Raw genomic sequence first — 7,901 nt, 5'->3', positions numbered from 1 at the left:
CTTTTTTTCTTCTTTAATAATAAATAATCGCTATACTTTGTTTTCTCTCTCTTCTTTCACCATTCGCTTTATAATCGTAAAATCGCGCGTCCTCCTCCGTAAATTTCAATCGACCTATCACACGATTTCTTCCCTCAACGCCAATTTTTCCAATCTACCTTCCCTCTCTTCCATTCTCTCTCTCACTTTCGTTAGAGTCTCTCTCTCCCTCACGACATTACTCGCTATCATACACACACATATATATACGTTCGTTATCACTTCACGATTTCTCTCATCTCTTCTTTCGCGCGCGCGCGCGTGTGTGCGTGCAGTCCTTCGCGCGCGGAACGTCCGACGATTGATAGTTACAATTATTTTACCTCCTATACGCGGTTTTTCAGTTTCTCTATTATCTCTTCGCTTCTCTCAGCGGAGAAGAAGAGTTCTCGTAGATTCGACGGCATCGTTCTTGCATGTGCGTGCGTGTGTGTGTGTGTGTGTGGAATCGTTCCGCGATTACTGGAAGCATATCAGACACTTTTTTCTATTTCGGGCCGAGAATCTATCTTGCGGAATTTAACCCTTCGCCGTCTGTTTCGCCGAGTGTGTGTGTGTGTGTGTTGAACCTTAGGAAAAGTAAAGAGACAGGAAAGAGAAAAGAAGAAGAATAAAGAGAGAAGAAAGAAATTTCGATTGTTTCTTCCTTCGTTTTTCGTTCCTTTTTCTGAGAGAGCGCAAAGGGTTAAATTCCCAACGGAGAAACAGACCGATTGGAAAGAATTCTCGTCCAAGTGATTCCTGTCCCACGTGTTACGCGTAATCAAACAGGCAGAACTGAAGTAAACCGTGTGTCTGTGTGTATACTTAAGTACGTGTGTGCGTGTTACTCTCATCGAAGTCCCTCTCGATTGCGCACAGATGTCCACGTTATATAAAATCAGAATATCCTTCCGCGTTTCCGTTAATGTTTTTCATTTATTTCTCGTAATACTTCTTCTTAACGATCTCGTCCATAATCCTTTCCATCTCATCGATCTAAAACGCCTAAATCGTTATCGTTATCCTTATATAGATAGTTCACCATCGTGTCACGTGTGTGTGTGTGTGTGTGTGTGTGTGTGCATGTGTCGTTCAATAGCGCCTTTTTTTCCTTCTTTATTATCAATGTTACAGTTAAATATCGCTATTAATACCGTATTAAAACCCGTCATAAAATACATTACTCTATTATAATTCGCGTATTTTTTTTTTCTTCTTCTTCCTTTTAGTTCCATTTCTTTGTTCTCTTCGCCGCCTTTTCTCCCCCCTCCCCTCCCCACTCTCATCCTTCTCTTCCGCTCGATTTTTGCATCGTTAGTTATCTTTCGCGCGCCACTTCTATCAGACTTTTCTCTCGATTCGTTACAAACATAAGCCTCGACGAAACTCGCCCCGGAAAACCTCGTGGAAACGCGAGAGAACTGCCGCGATTATTTCGTACTCGCCTCTCTCTCTCTCTCTCTCTCTCTCTAGTCGTTTTATCCTAACGTCGATTTCGGATCGGAGAATTTGCGAGGAGTATGTATAGTTTCCTTTTCGTTTCTTCTGCTCGTCTCGAAACGATCGAGGAGGAAACAGTAGAATACACAGAGCGACGGAAGCCTCGTTTCCAAACACGAGAGACGACGAAACTCTCACTTTCTGCATTTAAAGTTAGTCAGCTTTCGCTTAATCTCGTTTCTTCTTGCAACTCCCCGTTAGGCGCTAAAACGCACCGATTATCGCGAACTCGTTTCTTTTCCGCTCGAAGTTTGATTGGGACAAGCGACGCTAACGATGCTCGAGTGTGTTTGTCGAACGATCGAGCTTTCTTCGGTGGAACTTTTAACGAGAGATTTTGAACAGTGCTCCTAGAGGTGAATTTGCTCTTTTCTTCGTGCGAAGTTGCGCTTGGAAATTGATTCAGGTGTGAAGATTAGAGCTCTCGCCGATTCACGGACATACGAACATCGAGTATTGAACACACACGAATCTGAGCTACTCAATTTCGGACCCGAGTATCCGTGTAAACTCGCGTGACTTCGTACTATCCTCGCGCGAATAGTCTCCTAAACGTGCTAATTTTCCCACTCTTCGATCTCCGTCCCTTGCCTAAACACGCTTTCCTCCATATCGAAATTCCGACAGGAAAACCGTCATGCCCGAGTAATCAACGAAGAAAATCCCGGATGCTCGAATACTCCGATACAAATCCGGATACTCGAGTACTCAAATTCCAAGTTTGTCCAGATCTTCGACACCAAATCTCGGATCGCAACGAGTATTCCTTCTACTCGGATATCCGTAAAAATAAGAGAGCTCTGCTATAAATACATTTCTCTCTCGATGATAGATCGTCGTTAGCGTCGACCAAAAAAAAAAAAAAAAGAAAAAGATCTTTGGTTCGATATTACACACGCGTATATCACATTGCTAATTTACAACCGTGTATCAACTTGGTCGGACCGCACCGTGTGTCGACTGTTGTTAACAAAATCTACGAGGGAAACAAGAAGTGTGAAAATACGCGAAAGAACGAAAAAGAAAGTCACGATAAGAGACGTAAATGAATGGAGAAGGCTTTTCAAGAAGAAAACGTGGAAGCGTCGAACCTATCGAGATAATTGCGGGTTGAAAGAATTCTCAGATTCGTGTCAGATTTTAAGAGCAACTTATATTTCCTTAAGTTACAAAATCATTCATAGTTTTGCGGTTTGTTTGCTTTCTTTCCTGTTTTCTTTCTTCGTCCATTAAAACGACAATTCAAAAGACAACGGTATAGCTTCTTTATTCGAGACAGAAAAATTCGGGGGTGACGAATAGCTTCTCTTGCGTTCATTATTTTCCCTTTTTTTTATTCGTTCGTTCTTCTTTCTCTCTCTCTCTCACACTCTCTCTCGCTCTCTCATTACCTATCTCTCTCTCTCTCTCTCTCTCTCTTTTTGTATATTTCGTTTTATATTTCTATATTTACTTTTATGCATTTTTTTATTTTTAATCGCGCTCATTTTCTTGTTCGTTTTGTTCCGTTATTTTTTTGTTTACTTTGGTTTCTCGTTAGATTAGTGCCCTCCGTTCACTTACGTCTACGGTTGTTTCCCCATTAAAGCTGTAAACGTTTGTTTCCTTTTTTTTTTTTTTAATTATCATTAGTATTACTATTATTATAAAGACAATTCGTAACAGTCGGACAGGTTTCACGTTCGATCGTGATCCCAATTTGTTTGCTTTTTTTTTTCTCTTAAAAATCAACGAGTGTTTTCGCAATAGTTTTTACGTTTATTTTATGTTTTTTTTTTTTTTGTTTATTTTCGTTTTACTTTTCTCGTCTCGTTTATACGAACGGATCGTCGAAATTTCTTCTCTGAAAAATGGTCGATGATCGTTTTCTCTCTCTCTCTCTATCTCTCTTCTGCGCCGAATTTTCGCGTGAAATTGAAAGAAAACTGACCCGCGCGCGGTTTTTCTCATCGTACATCTGCCTAAGTTTCTCTCTTTCGTTAAATTCCGTTTTAAACAATTTTTCGTTCGTTCGTTCGCTCGTCCTATTGTTTCGTTTTTCTCTCGTTCGTTATTCTCTTTGCATTGTGTCCCGCGTCCTCGACGGACGCGCGCTCTTCCTCGACACGCGCGTCCGGAGAACGCAAATCACTCGAGAACGACATATAATGTACATTGCACTGCGTTTTTATCCTGGGTGATAATAAGAATTTGCCTCTTTCTCTTCTTCTTTCATGAACACTTATACATACAACGTGATAATATCGTAATGGTAAAATCTGGTATTACAATAGTTTAATACGGAATCACCGCGACAACTGCGAGTGTAGAACAACGTCGAATTTCCCTCGATCGGCCTCGAGGATCTTTCTACACTTGTAATTATCGAGCGCACGAATGAATCATTTTTCCAAACTGAACACGCCATCTGTGCGAACGCTAGAAATCATCGAGAATAAATTCGTGCTTGAAAAAAATTGAAATTGATCCGTCGATCGTGTGTAGGTGTCGATCACTGAAATTTGCTTTTGTTTTTTTCCTTTGCAACGAGAAAACTTAGTCATTCGAAGAAAAATGATCGATTGATCGCGATCAACGAGGAGAACTACCAAGCGAAGTTTCGAGAAATGATTCAACATGTGCGCAGCTCACTCTGATAACGTCTCTCCGCGAAGAAAATGCCCCTTATCTTAATACTGTCGATGAATAAACTTTCGTTCGATTCCCCTTATAGAAATCCTCGCGTCCTTTCGGTAGAAAAAGGGTAAATTGTCTTTTTTTAGTTTTTGGCGGTTCCGTTAGCTCGCGCGTCCGTTCGAGATCGATCGTTAGAGACGCGTCTAAGTATCATCTCACGTACCGATCTGATTGATCGCGAGAATTTTGTACCGTCGAGGGTCTGGCCGTCGTGGAATGTGCAAAAATTCGACGATCCTCGTCTACGTGTTTTTGTGTGCGATCGATACAAATAATCACCGTTTCTATTTAAGAATTTATTCGAAACACTTTGTTCTCTTTTTTGTCACTTTAGAATGGTATCGAACCGTTCTCAGTCTCGACTTGTACAACGTCGTTCAAAAATAGTAGAAACAACAGATCGAGAAACACAAATCGTTCGGAATGACGACGAAAAGAAGAAGTGATAAAAAAACATAGTTAGGAATGAACTCTAGTCGTAGACGAGAAAAGGAAGTCTTTCTTTTTTTCTTTTCTTTTGTTTTTTGTTTCTTTTTATTCAGCACCTGTTCTCTCTTTTTTTTCTTTTTGGTTCTTTTCTTTAAAACACCGTCTCTCTTTCACTCGAAACAACTATTTAGAAAGCTGCCCGATAAACTTCACCCACTAATCTCGCCTCCTCTGTTTAACCATCCTATTACCACGCTTTCGCTCGCCATTTCGTGTTACACGGGTATCAACGCGAAGATGGACGCGCGCGCCTGCGCGAACGCAACGATCGATCAATTCGTGTAATTCTCGATCGATCGTTTCTCAACACCTTCCGATCGTCGCCTGATTATTTAAAAATCCTATTCATCCACAGGACGTGTACACTTGGACGGATAATTCGAATTTTTCTATCCGGATGAATTTCGCGCGGGAGAAAATGTTCGAATTCGAAAAGACCTCGCGCGGGAAAATTTGAAAATTTTTTCCGAAAATCTCTCCGCGCTTCGATTTCTCGCCGAACTGTCTCTTTCCCAAGGTCGATTTACTCGTCCAAATATGTACACCTGTAAGATTTTGTACGTATATACTTTTGTACGATTATTATTCAGCGTTGATCTTAAGACGTGTCTCTGGCGACACGGTGGATCATTTATACGAACGATAAAACGACGGGACAGCGGCGCGATTATACGAAAGGGTTGAACGTTCGTTAGCGGGAGGCGACGCGTGCATTGAGATCTTTGGTTTCACTAATTTTTAGATCGTACTACGACGATATTCATCGTCGCAATCATCATCCTCGAGTTGCCACTAATTTTTTAAATAATTTATATATCGCGTTCCGGTATGAGCAAATTGATTTACCGACAGTCTTTCCGTCTCTCGATATTTAACATTTGAAACGCGCTTGAAGAGAAAAAAAAAAAAAAGAAGAAAAACCGGAATGTATCTTCTCCTTGTCATTTCTTCCGCCCCGCCCTTTCAACCGCCTCACCATTCGCCCTTTGATCCCCGGCAAAATATAAATTATTTAAAACGTTAACATGGATCACGAGACTCGACTAGTTTTCTTACGTTACTTATTTTTTTCGTCTTGATCGACCATGTCGAAAGGAAGAAGAAACGACCAAAAGGATAATCAGAAACAGAGACGACGAACTTTGAACACGATTATTTCTCGTATTTCTTTTTCATATATTTTTCTGCCGTTCCACGAGAAAGAACTCGATTTCTACACCCGGGATAATCGCGTCTCCCTTTCGTTTTCCCTCTCAGAGGGGAACACGTTTTCCTGAATGGGTGCAATCTCACGAGTTCGAAGGAAAAAAGAACGGAAGAACACGAGCAAAAAATTACGTTGCTGTACACAACGAGAAATTTGTTTCCTTTTTCTCTCTTCCTTCCCGACGAGTTCGAGAAGAAAGGGTTTGTCTCTCGTTAAACGTCGTGGAGCACAGAAGATTCGAAGCGACACGAGAACGCCATTCTGTGATCCAAACATTTCTTTTCGTCTCTATACTCTGTATTGTGTGTATATTTCGATCGTGCGAATTGTTCCTTCCACTATGCGCATTTTTCTTCCACGAAAAAAAAACAAAAAAAATATATATACATATAAAGGAAAAGCGAAATGCAGCGAAAGCCTTTCGAAGAACGTCTCTCTCGTTTACGCGTCGACCGCCAGAAGAAGAAAGTGTGTCTGTGTGTGTTTCTTTATGTGCGCAAGGAGACATTAGAAAACGGAGAAACGGAAGAAGCCCCCACGAAGCACCGTGAAAAATTCACTAATTCGCGTGTCCGGAAAGAATGCCGAATCAAAATTCCCGGGACACCCGTTATACTTCGAACAGTTCGTTTCTTCTTGTTCCTTTATCGTTTGTTTTCCCGTCACGCTGATTCGTTCGATCAGCTCCGCAAGGAAAAAAATTAAAAAAAAAAAAGAAGAATTGTCCTTATTTTATCGATAAATTATTCGCGCTCTCGATTCTCAACCCCCTTTTCTCTTTCCTTTCTTCACTTTATATTCGCGTGTGTGTACGTGTGTGTGTTTTCATCTCGCTTCTCGAAATCTCGTCTTTCTCTTCTTCGTATGTCTTTTTTTGTTTTTTCTTTTCTGTTTCTTTAAAATGGAATTAATTACATATACTGTATATCATTTTGATGCTCGTGTGTGTGTGTTTCTTCTTAAATCGTGTGTATAATATTTTCACAGTCGTACTTCTTTATTTCACAACTTTTACTCCTTCCACGCTTCTCTGTCATTCATAAATTACATTCACACCTCGTGCTCTCATTTTCTCCCCACTGGTTTATCTCTCTCTCTCTCTCTCTCTCTCTCTCTCTCATACGCTCTTTTATTTTGTAATTCTGTTTCGTTTTGCTTGTTCTGTGGCTGTTTTTTTCTTTTTTGTTCTGTTCTTGTATCTCTTTGTTGTTGTGCTGCAGTTGTTGTTGTTGTTGTTTCATTTTCTTTAGTATCACTATAGAGTTATCGTAATTAAATATTTATACACCCATTGACAAACTAGCTACCACGTTTTTTTTTTTTGTCGTTTAAATACAGTTCCATAGATATCAATTAATTTAATTAATTAATAGTTATTATAAGTTACGATAATTAATAATTAGAATAATCAAAACATGTACAGAAGATTATAGATTATCTCTTTTTCTCTTTCGCCCGCAGCTGATCCGTCATCTATCTCACACCCCCGTCGCTTGTCTTTCCTTTTTAATTCCTCCACCCTTTCGAAAGAAACATCCTCTCTCCCTCTCTAGCTTTCTTTATCTGCCACGTCGTTATTTTTCTAGCCCCCATCTGTGTGTGTGTATGTCTATTTAAAACCCCCCCAACGTTTATCATCCCCCACTTCTTTCCTCCCGTTTATTCATTTCGGTATTTTTCTTCCTTTCTTTTGTAAACTTCTCTTTCTTATTGCTTCTTTCGGTTTTAAAGAGTGGTTTTTATCGGATTCTTTTTGCCGGTCGTTGTGTCTCGCCTCTCGGTGTACATTTTCCTCGAGTACCATTTATATTTTGTTTTTGTTTTTCTTTCTTTCTTACTTTTTGTTAAAAGTGTTTTCTACCCCTTCCTCTTACCCTCTCTCTCTCTCTCTCTCTCTCTCTCTCTCGCACTCCCTTTCATACATCTCCTTTCTCTCGATAATTCTATCACACGCTCTCATCGTCAGTCTCTTTCATTTTCGTCTCTTTTTTTCTTTTAATCTCTTGCG

This window comes from Habropoda laboriosa, unplaced genomic scaffold, assembly GCF_001263275.1.
Source record: "Habropoda laboriosa isolate 0110345459 unplaced genomic scaffold, ASM126327v1 scaffold2, whole genome shotgun sequence".
In the NCBI taxonomy this organism is placed as follows: Eukaryota; Metazoa; Arthropoda; class Insecta; order Hymenoptera; family Apidae; genus Habropoda; species Habropoda laboriosa.
This window is presented reverse-complemented; position numbering follows the sequence as displayed.